Below are 15,361 nucleotides of genomic sequence, written 5' to 3'. Positions count from 1 at the left end.
GTTGCCATTTCCTTTTCCAGGGGATCTTCCCAACCCAGGGATCAAACTTATGTCTCCTGCTTGGCAGGTGGATTCTTCACCACTGAGCCACCTCAGAAGCCAGGTTATTTTTTAAATTACAAAATAAAATACAACTTGTACTATGTGGACATGTTATACTGTTACAAGTGTTTTGCATATTAGCCAATTATGTGAAATCAAAGGGATAACAGGCTGAGTCAGACTTAAATGAATAACTTTTGGTAAATCTCGGGTTAAGGTAAGAAGGTCAAGCTTTGACCTCTGAGGCATGGAGAATAAACAGTCTCAGTGACAATATTGCTCATCATTTCTGAGTCAAAAATGAGCCTTCTGTTTGTTAAACACAATGGACATGTTCCCTATTAAAGCTTCCAGCCAAGTGGCTCAGATCTAGGAATTTAACTGGGATTTCTGATCTTTGAACTCTTGAAATTATATGTGAAATTGATTGTGTATTTGTGTGTGTTCATGCATACATGTAGGTCGAAAACCACTGCTTTAACCAAAGAGAGAGCAAATAAACCTCTATGAGCCACTCCAAAGAGCAACAGCCACTTTCAAATTCTCTTCCCTTAAAAGAGTGGATATATGTAAACGTATGACTGATTCATTTTGCGGTATAGCAAGAAATGAACACAACATTGTAAAGCAACTATACTCTAATAAAAATTCATTTAAAATTGGAAATTTAAATTTTCGGAGAAGGCAATGGCACCCCACTCCAGTATTCTTGCCTGGAAAATCCCATGGACAGAGGAGCCTGGTAGGCTGCAGTCCATGGGGTCGCACAGAGTCGGACACGATTTCATTTAAAATTGGAAATTTAAATTTTAAACCCCCCAAATTAATTAATTAATTAAAAATTGTAAAAAATAATGTTTCTTCCCTTTCAGGTGGACTCAAATATTCACGATCCTACAGTGTATCCCACTAATATCTACAAGAAAAGAAGCAACAAGTGCCTAATACACCAGAAAGTACAGTTATGCCAGAGACAACGCTTATTAACTTCATTTTAGCCATGGAACTTGTTGCAATAAATGTCTTCCCTGAAACTCAGTATGTAAAACAGATTTTCTAAACAAATAGGTTCTACAGGCAGTTTACGTCTTCAGAGACAAGACTTTTCTTGTTTTGCGGAAAACATGAAGCATCCATTGTTGTCGTTGTTCAGTTGCTAAGTGGTGTCTGACTCTATGCGACCCCATGGAATGCAGCACACCAGGCTTCCTTGTCCTTCACTATCTCCTGGAGTTTGCTCAAACTTGTGTCCATTGAGTCAGCAATACCATTCAACCATCTCATCCTCTGTCATCCCCTTCTCCTCCTGCCCTCAGTCTTTCCCAGCATCAGGGTCTTTTTCAATCTTCACATCAGGTGGCCAAAGTATTAGAGCTTCAGCTTCAGCATCAGTCCTTCCAGTAAATACTTAGGGTTGATTTCCTTTAGGATCGATTGGTTTGATCTCCTTGTAGTCCAAGGGACTCTCAAGAGTCTTCTCCAGCACCACAATTTGAAAGCATCTATTCTTCAGCACTCAGCCTTCTTCATAGTCCAACTCTCACATTCATACATGACTACTGGAAAAACCATAGCTTTGACTATATAGACCTTTGTTTGCAAAGTAATGTCTCTGGTTTTTAATATGTTGTCTAGGTTTACCATAGCTTTTCTTTCAAGAAGCAAGAGTCTTAATTTCATAGCTGCAGACACCTTCCACAGTGATTTTGGAGCCCAAGAAAATAAAATCTGTTACTCTTTCCACTTTTTCCCTTTCTATTTGCAATGAAGTGATGGGACCAGATGTCATGATCTTAGTTTTTTAAATGTTAAGTCAGCTTTTTTGCTCTCCTCTTCACCCTCATCAAGAAGCTCTTAAGTTCCTCTTCATGAAGCACCCATGAGGATCCCTGGAGTCACTAAGAAGACTATTTAGATTGCTAAGATACTGGTGAGTGGCCCTTTGCAGAAGCACATTCTCTAAACTCAGCTGCAGTGTATCTCTAGCTGGCTCCTTCCACTTCCCCACAAAAGCTGTCTGAGAATTTCTCAAGTCTTACAGACTTCCCCACCCCCGCATTCCCTGGAGAGCATATGGACCCCTTCACCAAGAGGGTCAAGCCCCAATGATGCAATTGCTGAGATTTCTTTCCTCAAGTTCTCTATATCCCCACTCATTCTAAGCTCATTGTCTATATCTTAGTGTTTTCCCCACTTCAGGCAATCAAATATCACCTTCCTAATTTTTGCCAAATCATATTTATGCTAGTATTACTTAACAGTGTTTTTTATGTCAATTCATTTTATTTACTTACATACATTTACATATAAACATTTAAGCTATTTTCATTAAGGCATCTTAATGGAAAATTTTAAACATATACAAAAATAGAGAGTATATGGAGTAGGAAGCCCATAAGGAGCCCCTAGGTACTCTTCAGCTTCAACAATTATCAATCCATAACCAGTCATTTCTCCAATTATACCAAACCCCATCCTGAACATTTTTAATCAAATCCTAGTCATCGTATCATTGCACCAATAAATACATCAGTGTTGGCCTCTGAAAGGTAAGGAACTTCTTTAGGTATACTTCTTTCTAAAATTAGCAGATCAAGGAAAAGGACAGGTGCAAAGTACAAAAGTACATAGTCTGGAGAGAAAAAAAAAATAGCATGCAAAGTGAGAGAAGGGACTAGAAATGAGAGAGAGAGAGGCAGAGAAAAGTAGGGCAATGGCTGGCCAGGAAAGTCTCCAAAGAATGAGACCAACTCCAGTGCCAAGCAGATGGTGGGTGTAGGTGAAGGCTCCAGTACGTGGGGTACGGGCAGAATCTGGGGCAAATGGGAGTCCCACTGGTGGATGGGAAATACACTCAGAACGAGGAGTTGGGGAACCAGGTCGGGCCTAGGCACCAACGTGGGGTGCTAGATGAGGGACGCTGCAACTGAAGAAACACCAAAGGGAAACAGAGACGGACTGGAGACACAGAAGAAGAAAGTGGAAGCTGACAGGAGCAGCGAGGGTGGGAGAGGCATAGCTGGGGACTGACATTAAAATGGGATCCTGCTTGAGGAGAGGTTTTGTTAGTAGGAAAAGTATGGTAAGCTGGTCTTGAAAGGGGACACTGGAAGGATTAAGAGGAGGAAATTTGAGGACCAGATGGAGACAAAGGGAGGAAAGCTGTATACAGGATAACTAAAGAAAAGTATAGGGTATATGAGTGTTCGCCTTTAAACTCGTTATGGTCTTGGCCCGAAGTAAAAGAACTTCTACATACCACCAATGAAATCCTAACTGAGAGACACAGTGACTCTTAACCCTCACTATATTCATTTCTCTGATCAAGCACTTCACTCTCTTGAGCACCATCTTCTTCCTGTGTACCTTTGAGCTCTATGACCCTCTAATTTTCGGTCTTTAGATTCTCAGTCTACCTCTTAAAATCTTTGAGTGGGTCTTCCTTCTCTCCTATCTGCCCTTCAGAGGCAACATTCACCAGGGTTATGTACCCCCCAATCAACCTTGTCCATTCCCACATCTATCTGCTCATGTGCGTGCTGAGTTGTGTATGAATTTTTGACCCCATGGGCTATAGCCCCCCTGGTTTCCCTGTATGTGGAATTTTCCAAGCAAGAATGCTGGAGTGGGTTGCCATTTCCTACTCCAGGGGATCTTCCCGACCCAGGGACTGAACCCCATCTCTTGAATCTCCTGCAATGGCAGATGCATCACCTGCGAAGCCCCCACATCTGTATACTGGTTCCCAGATATACATCTCTAGCCATACTGATGATTTTGAGCCTGGGACCCAAATTTCTAGCTGCTTTTTGCATAACTGTCACCACACTGATATGCTCAGATATCTTAAATTCAATCTATTTGAAGACAAACTAAATTTTTTAGCTCAACAAACATATTCCTCTTTCCAGTCCCCTGATCTTAGTCACAGTATCTCTAATCACTAAGCGGGAAACCTTGGGCTCAGTTCTGAGCCCTCCCTCTCCTTCTCCACCTGAGTAGGAATGTTGCTGACCACCAGCATCTTTTGATCATCCATTCCAAATTTGAGAAATTCCTCAAATCCTCAAAAGTAGAAAAGGCTGAATGCCCCTTTCCCTGTCTCCCTTGTAACCAGGATGCAAGCTTCTGACCCAGTGAGGAAGGAAGCCAGAGCTGCACAGTACCTACTTTCATGAGGTCGAAGGTAGACGTATGCAGTTTGGAGCAGGCAGTGGTGGAGGTTCTGGAATCCCATGCCCAGTGTCAGTGGTCATCTGTGGTGTGACACATAGTGGACTCTTCACTGTAGCAACCCCACGTGTGGTATGAGCACGGTTCCTGGCTGCATGGCTCCCAGTCCTGACTCTCTGGACCTCTTGGAAATCCCACAACCTAGGAAACATATTTTCATAATTCTTCTACTTCAATTAGCTGAGGATATACCTTTGCAAAGAGTCGGACACGACTGAGTAACTGATCTGATCTGATCTGAATACCTAAGTTGCTCTACTTTCCCAAAATCAGTTACTAAACTTTGTCTCCTAGACTTACTGAATGCTCATCTAATGCCAAGTCCCTCCTTCCTCTTCCCAGAGCCTCTACCTTGGTTCTGGCTTTATCAGCTGCATAGACTCCTGGCCCCCTCGCTTCAGCACACTTTGCAATGCATACACCTTTGTTCACATCTCCATCATCTGAGCCTTAAAGATACCTCCATGATAGCACTGACCCCACTCGTTTGGAGCCATTTGTTCAATCATTTCTCCTAGTCTGTCAGGCTGCTATTAAAAAACATACCACAGATTGGACAGCTTACAAACAATAGATATTTATTTCTCCTAGTTCTGGAAACTTCTAGTCTGAGATCAAGGTGCCAGCATAGTTGGGTGAGGGCCTTCTTCTGAGCTGCAGGCTTTTCATTGTATCCCCACATGATCTATGGATCTCTTTTATAAAAGCACTAACCCCATTTAGAGGTTCAACTGTCATAACCTGATCACCTCCTACAGGCCCCACCTCCTAATACTATCACATTGAGCACTGGAACTTCATTATATGAATTTAGATGTAGGGAAATCCAAAAATTCAGACTATAACAATTACTGTTTTTCCCATTAGCCTGGGTGTTAAGGCATTATGGCTTAGTGAAAACAGCACAAGTTTTGATGTTAGGCAGTCAGTGGCTGAACCTCAACTTACTCGCTGTGGAATTCTGAGAAATTCATTTAATCTCTCTAATGTTCCATTTCCATTGTCACTAAAACATGTGTGATTCTTTGCAACCCCCATGGACTGCAGCATACCAGGCTCTTCTGTCCTCCACTATCTCCCAGAGTTTGCTCAAATTCATGTCCATTGAGTCAGTGATGCCATCCAACCATCTTATCCCCTCTCGCCCCCTTTTCTTCCTGTCCTCAATCTTTCCCAGCATCAGGATCTTTTCCAATGAGTTGGCTCTTCTCATCAGGTGGCCAAAGTATTGGAGCTTCAGCATCAGTCCTTCCAATGAATACAGGATTGATTTACTTTAAGATTGACTGATTTGATGTCCTTGCTGTCCAAGGGAGTCTCAAGTGTCTTCTCCAGCACCACAGTTTGGAAGGCATCAATTCTTCCGTGCTTAGCCTTTTCTGTCATCCAGCTCTCACATCTCTACATGACTACTGGAAAAATCATAGCTTTGACTATATGAACCTCTGATAGCAAAGTGATGTCTCTGCTTTTTAATACACTGCCTACATTTGTCATAGCTTTCCTTCCTAGGAATAAGTGTCTTTTAATTTTGTGGCTCCAGCTACTGTCCCCAGTGATTTTGGAGCCCAAGGAAAGAAAATGTGCCACTGTTTCCACTTTTTCCCCTTCTATTTGCCATGAAGTGATAGGACCAGTTGCCATGATCTTAGTTCTTTGAATGTTGAGTTTTAAGCCAGCTTTTTCACTCTCCTCTTTCATATTCATCAAGAAGCTCTTTAGTTCCTCTTCACTTTCTGCAATTAGAGTGATATCTCCTGCATATCTGAGGTGATGGTATTTCTCCTGGAAATCTTGACTCCAACTTGTGATTCATCCAGCCTGGCATTTCATATGATGTACTCTATGTATAAGTTAAATAAGCAGGGTAACAATATACAGTCTGTTGTACTCCTTCCCCAATTTGGAATCAGTTCATTATTCCATATGTCCAGTTCTAACTGCTGCTTATTGACCTGCATACAGGTTTTGCAGGAGGCAAGTAAGGTGGTCTTGTATTCACATCTATTTAAGAATTTTCCACAGTTTGCTGTGATTCAATAGTCAAAGGGTTTAATGTAGTCAAGGAAGCAGATGTAGATATTTTTTCTGTAATTATCTTGCTTTCTCTATGATCCAATGAATGTTGGCAATTTGATCTCTGGTTCCTCTGCCTTTTCTAAACCCAGCTTGTATATCTTGGAAGTTCTCGGTTCACATACTGTTGAAGCCTAGTTTGAAGTTTTTTTGAGCATAACCTTGCTAGCATGTGAAATGAGTGCGATTATACAGTAGTTTGAACATCCTTTGGCATTGCCCTTCTTTGGAGTTGGAGTGAAAACTAGCCTTAGAGGAAGTAAAATTCACAGAGAACCAAAGACAAGATTATTATAGGTTCCATTCCCCTGGATACTGTCACACAAGCTTCCAGCTATTCTAGAACACCTGTAGAGTCACCTGGGGTGTGAAGAAAAGCTGGGCTTAAGACTCGCCTGTTTCAGGATCTGCCTGCCAATGGAAAGGCTATGCCTTTCAGCCCAAGCCTCCAAGGCCAGCAACTCCCTGTCCTCCTAGTCCCAGGAGTGTGCTCAGTAGACCCTCCGCATTCCACAGATACTGTACTCTACTGTTGAGCTTCACCACGAGAACCATTCCCACCAATGATGGGACAGTAATTGAGATAATACATATAAACAAAGCATTCCACAAATAGTGACCATTATCATTATTCATTCTGAGCAGAGATGCTTCTCTGCTATATACCATAAGTACCTAAACAAGAGACATGGAAATTGTGCTTCATGAATTTTTAGAGAATATATGAATTCATGGACAAATTCTGTTTTTATTGGACTTAGACTGCTTTCCCCTCACTTGTCCTTACCTTTTTTCATTTAGCAAACTCCTATCTAGCTTTCAACATCCACCGCAAATCACACTCCTTTTATTAAGCCTTTCTGATGACCCCCAGTCAGAATTGATTATCCTTTGCTCTAGATTCCCAAAGTTCTTTGTTGAGAGCCAACAGAGAACTCATCACAAAGATCATGGCTTGATTTATAGCTATTTACTTACTTATGTGACTTCCCTGGTGGCTCAGACAGTAAAGCGTCTGCCTACAATATGGGAGACCCGGGTTCAATCCCTGGGTCGGGAAGATCCTGGAGAAGGAAATGGCAACCCACTCCAGTATTCTTGCCTGGAAAATGTCATGGGTGGAGGAGCCTGGTGGGCTATAGTCTAAGAGGTCGCAAAGAGTCAGACATGACTGAGTGACTTCACTTCACTTCATTTACTTATGTGACCATCTCTCTTATTAAACACATTTTCATTCCAGACAAGGGCCTATATTACTTTCCTTTGTAAGATACATAGGACTCATGATGGTTAATTTTATGTGTCAACTTGTCTGGACTATGGTACACACATATTTGGTCAAACACTAATCTAGATGTTGCTGTGAAAATATTTTTTTAAATGAGCAAATTTTGCAAAAAGCAAATTACTTTCCATAATTTAGATGGATCTCATCTAATCAGTTGGAAATGTTGACAGAAAAAAAAAAAAAAAAAAGACTGACTTCCCCCAGTGAAGAGGAAAGGCAGTCTCTGGACTGCTTTCAGACTTGAGATACAACATCAGCTCTTCTTTGGGTCTCCAGCCTGTCAGCTTACCCTGAAAACTTTGATCCTGCCATTCTCCACAGTCCAGTTTCTTAAAATAAATCTAAATAGATGATGTTCAGATAGACAGACAGATGGAAAAACAGATTGATCAATCCTATTAGTGTGTGTGTGAGAGAGAGAGAGATCTTGAACAGCAGTGTGAACTGTGTGAACACAGTGTGAACTGTGCAGGTCCATTTATACATGGAGTTTTTTTCAATTAATCCAGACTACACTACTACACTATCTGCAGTTGGTTGAGTGTAGAACCCTGGATACAAAGAGCCAAGTGCAAAGTTATACATGGATTTTCAACTGTGCAGGGGTCTGTGCTCCTAACGTTCCTCCCATCATGTTGTTCAAGAGTCAACTGTAGAGACAGATGGATAGATAGATTGACAGGGATACACACACACACACACACACATGTATCTACCTATATCTATATCTAAATGCTATATCATACATAGGATATCCTATTAATTCTGTTTCTCTGAGAACCCTGGTGAATACAATATTTCTCCAGTGTTTGCCTTCTCATGGTATGTACTCAGTAATTGCTTCATGAAGAGGTGAGCTGGAAGTGAACAGGAGAAGATGAAAACTGCTGAAGAACGTGAGGCAAGGTAGCCTGGGGACAAGGACAGTGGGAAAAGTCCAGGTGGGTAGAACACCATCTTGCTGGTGAGGCCTCATGAATCCCACCTCTTCTCCAGTTTTCCTAGACAAGGCCCAGGGCAGACACCGCCTGCTCAATAATAAAAGCATTATGAGGCCAGAGATTCTTTTGGCTGAATCTCTAAGAGACCAGGGTTCAGATAGGGTAATGGAGAACAAACTCCCCAGCAGTGAGTCAGTGCCCAGTAAATGCTGCTGCCTGACTAAAACAATGACACGACTTTTATCTTGGTGTGCACTTCAGTTCAGCAGTGGAGCCCAGCCATGACCCTCTGTCCTTCCTGAACACTGCTTCCCCTTTCGGCTCATCAACCTGATGATGCCTCCATCTTCCTTCATACTTCCCCTGACTTTATTACCAGAGCCCCTTATCTCTCAGCACCTTGCACCAGCTAGGGTGGCCCTTCAGCTGCTTTGAGTTTGCCAGCACTGCCCAGCCAGGGCTGCATTTAAAAGCCATCTAACTCTCTAGTTTCTGCAAATACAGGAACTGTGTAAGCAGGTTTTTTAAAGGGAAAACTATAAAATGTGGACAGTAAATTATATCGCTGTTTTCCCCTCCCATTGAAAAATGGCAGGCTGCTAAGTGGTTTGGAGCTCAGTCAGTGTTTCAGATTAAAGGGAGTTGAATCTAAACCTCACATTACTTCTAGAGCATGAAAAAGAAAGAACCTTAAATAGTCCCCATAACTGACAGGCGAAAAGGGGTGTCTCTGTCAGTCATTATTGCTATTTTTGTATTTGTAAATGGATGGAAGGTCTCTGGAGCTTTTTTAATCTTAAGTATGCCCATTTTAAAGCAAGCCAATTTAAGAAAGCCCAGCCTAGCAAAACAGATGAATGAGAAAGTATTTCTTCATTTTATAAAAGAATTCTTCACTCCAAAAGCAATTAAGACAATCTCTATGATTACTAATGCCTTAAAAGTCTACCACAAATGTGCTTCTAATGATCTGTCTGAAAAGTTATTTCCCTATTGAAGGGTCCAGGTAATTAGAGATTAAAATGAGCCATATCCATGTTGCATTATTTAAAACTTGTGTTTACTGGAAGCCTAAATTGGGCAAAGGATTTCCTACACACACAAATAGTCTCTCTTGTCAGATTGATTTGCAAAAGGAAAATTAAAAGAAAATAAAGAATGCAACCTTAAGAATGAGATTATTTGAGATTCAAAATAATATCCTTATGGACTCATTTTTACAGGGCATTAACTTTAAACAAAAGATTGAGTACCTAATATTACAGAAACCATGAATACATTATTTGCGCATTCCACATATATAAATTGGACATGGTCAAGCAGAAGATGGCAAGAATGAACATTGACATTTTAGGAATCGGGAAACTAAAATGAATGGAAATAGGTGAATTTAATTCAAATGACCACTAATATCTACTACTGTGGGCAAGAATCCCTTAGAAGAAATGGAGTAGCCCTCATAGTCAATACAAGAGTCTGAAATACAGTACTTGGATGCAATCTCAAAAACAACAGCATGATCTCAATCTGTTTTCAAGGCAAACCATTCAACATCACAGTAATCCATGTTTATGCACCAACCACTAATGCCAAAGAAGCTGAAATCAAATGGTTCCATGAAGACCTACAAGACCTTCTAGAACTAAAACCAAAAAGAGATATTCTTTTCATCATAGGGGATTAAAATGCAAAAGTAGGAAGTCAAGAGATACCTGGAGTAATGTTTGGCCTTGGAGTACAAAATGAAGCAGGGCAAAGGCTAACAGAGTTTTGCAAAGAGAACACACTGAGCATAGCAAACACCCTCTTCCAAGAACACAAGAGAAGACTCTACACATGGACGTCACCAGATGGTCAATACAGAAATGAGATAGATTATATTCTTTGCAGCCAAAGATAGAGAAGCTCTTCTCCATCTTCAGCAAAAACAAGACCTGGAGCTGACTGTGGCTCAGATCATCAGTTCCTTATTGCAAAATTCGGCTTAACTTGAAGACAGTAGGGAAAAACACTAGACCATTCGGCTATGACCTAAATCAAACCCCCTATGATTATACAACAGAAGTGACAAATAGATTCAAGGGATTAGATCTGGTAGACAGAGTGCCTAAATAACTATGGATGGAGGGAGGTTCATGACATTGTACAGGAGGCGGTGACCAAAATCATCCCTAAGAAAAAGAAATGCAAGAAGGCAACATGGTTGTCTGAGAAGGTCTTCTTTTCTGAGAAAAGAAGAGACATGAAAGGCATGGGAGAAAGGGAAAGATATACCCAACTGAATGCAGGGTTCCAGGGAATAGTAAGGAGGGATAAGAAAGTGAATAATGCAAAGAAATAGAGGAATACAATAGAATGGGAAAGACTAGAGATGTCTTCAAGAAAATTAGAAATACCAAGGGAACATTTCAACCAAAGATGGGCACAATGAAGTATACACAAATAGCAAGGATTTAACAGAAGCAGAAGAGATTAAGAAGAAATGATAAGAATACACAGAAGAACTATAAAAAAAAGGTCTTAATGACCCAGATAACCACGATGGTGTGCTCACTCATCTAGAGCCAGACATCCTGGAGTGTGAAGTCAAGTGGGCCTTAGGAAGTGTTACTACAAACAAAAGTAGTGGAGGTGATGGAATTCCAGCTGAGCTATTTGACATCCTAAAAGATGATGCTATTAAACTGCTGTACTCTGTAGGCCAGAAAATTTGGAAAACTCAGCAGTGGCCACAGGACTGGAAGATCAGTTTTCATTCCTATCCCAAAGAAGGACAATGCCAAAGAATGTTCAAACTAGCATACGGTTGCACTCATTTCACATGCTAGGAAGGTAATGCTCAAAATTCTCCAAGCTAGACTTCAACAGCATGTGAACTGAGAACTTACAGATGTAGAAACTGAATTGAAAAAAGGCAGAAGAACCAGAGATCAAATTGCCAACATTCGTCCAATCACAGAAAAAGGAAGAAAATTCCAGAAAAACATCAACTTTTGCTTTATTGACTATACTAAAGCCTGTGACTGTGTGGATCACAAGAAACTGGGAAATAAAGAGATGGGAATACCTGACCACCTTACCTGTCTCCTGAGAAACCTATATGCAGATCAAGAAGCAACAGTTAGAAACAGACATGGAACAACGGACTGCTTCAAAATTGGGAAAGGAGTACATCAAAAGTACATACTGTGATCCTGCTTATTTCACTTCTGTGTAGAGTACATCATGTGAAACGTTGATCTGGGTAGATCACAAGCTAGAATCAAGATTTCTGGGAGAAACATCAATAACCTCAGATATGCAGATGACACCACTCTAACAGTAGAAAGCAAAGAGGAAATAAGAGCCTCTTGATAAGGGTGAAAGAGAAAAATGAAAAAGCTGGCTTAAAACTCAACTCTAAAAATACAAAGTTCATGGCATATGGTTCCATCATTTCAAGGTAAACAGATGGGGTAGATGGGGAAACAATGGAAACAGTGGGCTCCAAAATCACTGCATATGGTGACGACAGCCATGAAATCAAAAGACACATGCTCCTTGGAAGAAAAGCTATGAAAAACCTAGACAGCATATTAAAAAGCAGAGACATTACTTGGCTGACAAATGTCTGTGTAGTCAAAACTATGGTTTTTCCAGCTGTCATGCATGGATGTGAGAGTTGGACTGTGAAGAAAGCTGAGCACTGAAGAATTGATGCTTTTGAACTGTGGTGTTGGAGAAGACTCTTGAGAGTCCCTTGGACAGCGAGGAGATCCAACCAGTCCATCCTAAAGGAAATCAGTCCTGAATATTCATTGGAAGAACTGGTGCTAAAGCTGAAGCTCCAATACTTGGGCCACCTGATGTGAAGAACTGACTCATTGGAAAAGACCTTGATGCTGGGAAATATTGAAGGCAGGAGAAGGGGACGACAGGGGAAGAGATGGTTGGATGGCATCACCGACTCGATGGACATAAGTTTGAGGAAGCTCCAGCAGTTGCTGATGGACAGGGAAGCCTGGCATGCTGCAGTCCATGGGGTCACAAAGAGTCAGACACGACTGAGTGAATGAAATGAACTGAAACAGATGGGGGAAAAGTAGAAGCACTGACAGATCTTATTTTCTTGAGCTCCAAAATCATTGCAGATGGTGACTGCAACCATGAAATTAAAAGACGCTTGCTTCTTGGAAGAAAAGCCATGACAAACCTAGACAGCATATTTAAAAGCAGAGACATCACTTTGCCAACAAAGGTCTGTATAGTCAAAGCTATGGTTTTTCCAGTAGTCATGTTAAGGGTGTGAGAGTTGGACCATAAAGAAGGCTGAGTTCGAAAGAATTGGTACTTTCAAACTGTGGTACTGGATAAGACCCCTGAGAGTCCCTTGGACTGAAAGGATATCAAACCAGTCAATCCTAAAGGTAATCAACCCTGAATATTCATTGGAAGGACTGATGTGAAGCTGAAGCTCCAGTACTCTGGCCACCTGATGCAAGAGCCACCTCATTGGACAATACCCTAATGCTGGGAAACATTGAGTGCAGGAGGAGAAGGGGGTGACAGAAGATGAGATGTCTGGATGGCATCACCGATTCAATGGACATGAGTTTTAGCAAACTCCAGTAGATAGTAAAGGACAAGGAAGCCTGGTGTGCTGCAGTCCATGGGATTGCAAAGACTCAGACATGACTTAACAACTGAACAACAACAGATAAATCTTGGTTACTTAATACTTCTAAAGTAATGTGCTATCCCCTGAAGTGGATACAAAATAAAGGTTATGTTTTTCCCTCCAAAGAAGTTGAAGAAGTAAATCATTCTTCTTCATAAGTCATATGAACCACTTGTGAAATAAGGTCAGAAATTATAGTGTGCCACGTGGAAAAAAAAAAAAAAAGAACAGATAGTAAGCAAAACAAGAAAAGGGAAACCAATAACAGCTGAAGTGGCGAGAGAAATGAAACTTGAGCTGGCTGCTGAACCAAGAATTTGTACCCAAGCTACTTTAAAAAATGTCCAGGATGGGACTCAAAAATAGAAGAGAAAAGGTAAAAAGTGAAGTTTAAAAAGAGAAACAGATGTCAGGAGAGAAACTATGATCACATAGTAAGCTATGGGGAGGAACAGAACACTGTAGAGTCAGAGGGGAAAACAGAGTCCCAAATCCTAAGAAAAGGTCCAGAACAGCCAAACACAACCAGGCTGGCTCTCAGGCCCTGCTGCTGAGGTTCCTTCTCTCCACAGGATTCAGGGTCAGAGGGTGCACAAACTCCACAGTGTCCCAGTGACATTCAAACCTCTTTTAATGGTGGACCTAGCCTGGAACTCACAGAACCCTGTTCCTCCTTCTCTCTTCCTGATTCTGCCGGCACTAGCAGTTTTCTGCCACAAATGCTTAATAAAGTCTTAACAGGAATGGAAGTATTCCAGCCTGTTCTCATCCTCATTACACTCATGACGCTTCCTGTCTCTATAACAGATACTCATGACGCTTCCTGTCTCTATAATAGATATTCTTAATGCCACCCCTGACTTCACTGAATTTCCCTCTGACTGTTGGAAACTTTGTGCATGACCATCCCAGGGACAATATTTGCTCTTTCGTTACATAGTAGTAACGTAGTACATCTTCGTAGTAAGATCACAGACATGGAGAAAGAGCTGCAGGTTAACTGCCCTAGAATTAACGCTTTAAATCCCACAGGAGGGGCAGACGTAAGAACCATCTGGCACAAAGAGCACTTCCTCTCTGGCACCAGGCCAAGGGGCTGAAACAGAGTCTAAAAGCTTCAGGGCAAGGGTATGTGTGTGTATACCTAAATACATATTTGTTGTTGTTTAGTCACGGGGTCATATCCAACTCTTTTGCGACCCCATGAACTGTAGCCCACCAGGCTCCTCTGGTCATGGGATTCAGTCCACCAGGCTCCTCTGGTCATGGGATTCTCCAGGCAAGAATACTGAGGTGGGTTGCTTCCTTCTACAGGGGATCTTCCTGACCCAGGGATTAAACCCGTGTCTCCTGCTTTGGCAGGAGGATTCTTTGCCACTGAGATATCAGGGCAGCACGTATGTATGTGTATCGCTTTGCTGTACACCTGAAACTACACAACACTGTAAATCAACTATAGTTCAACAACAACAAAAAAAAAACACAAAGATCTAGGGCTGGAAGGTGGAGGGCTACCCACTCTGCATAACAAATATTGCTAGTTATATTTCTAGAACATGGTATTTTTTAGTTCCACAGTGCATTATACTTTAAAATCTTCTTTCCCTTACTTTATTTCATGTCTTAAATGCTTTCAAATAAAAGACTCTTCAAAAATAGGAAATATCAGTTTCCTTTATTTAAGAATAATATATATACAAGGTAGAGCCCAGCTCTTATGCACAAGGCTCAGTGAATGTACCCACCACTCAGGGTCAGGACATATAGCATTTCAAGCCCAAAAGACTCTCCTGCGCCTCCTTGCAATAATTTTTTTTCTTCATTCCACTGACTTTTTTAATAAAAATTAAAGTTAGAAACAATAACACCCAGCTATGCTCAATCCACTGACATTTGGGAAAGCTGATTCACTGATGTGCTTTCAAAGTTCCAAGAAACAGTGATGGAAAAGAGCAAAAATATTATTGTGTTCCTGGTTTACACCAGGAAAAAACTGTCCTATCCCTTACATCAAACCCCAGCTTTTTGAATGCACTCATTAGGGATTAAAAAATATATTTTTAGAAAAATATCATATCTAAGAAATATTGACAATAGGAATAACAAGTACCAGGAGACAATTAT

General features: G+C 41.2%; 1 long non-coding RNA gene across 3 annotated transcripts in view; it reads right to left on the bottom strand.

Annotated features, from left to right (window-relative positions):
• The window catches only part of LOC104982534, a 210,100-nt gene that overhangs the window by 183,417 nt on the left and 11,322 nt on the right, over nucleotides 1–15,361 (bottom strand). For 2 of the 3 annotated variants that reach the window (XR_824522.1, XR_824524.1), the window contains exon 2: nucleotides 4,213–4,416. The exons of the other annotated variant lie outside the window; for it this stretch is intronic. This is a non-coding gene — a long non-coding RNA (uncharacterized LOC104982534). The remainder of the gene's footprint in view (nucleotides 1–4,212; nucleotides 4,417–15,361) is intronic. 3 annotated transcript variants of the gene reach the window in all.

Source organism: Bison bison, unplaced genomic scaffold, assembly GCF_000754665.1.
Source record: "Bison bison bison isolate TAMUID 2011002044 unplaced genomic scaffold, Bison_UMD1.0 scf7180017864533, whole genome shotgun sequence".
In the NCBI taxonomy this organism is placed as follows: domain Eukaryota; kingdom Metazoa; phylum Chordata; class Mammalia; order Artiodactyla; family Bovidae; genus Bison; species Bison bison.
The sequence above is the reverse complement of the archived record's forward strand: the minus strand, read 5'-3'. Positions and strand labels throughout refer to the sequence as shown.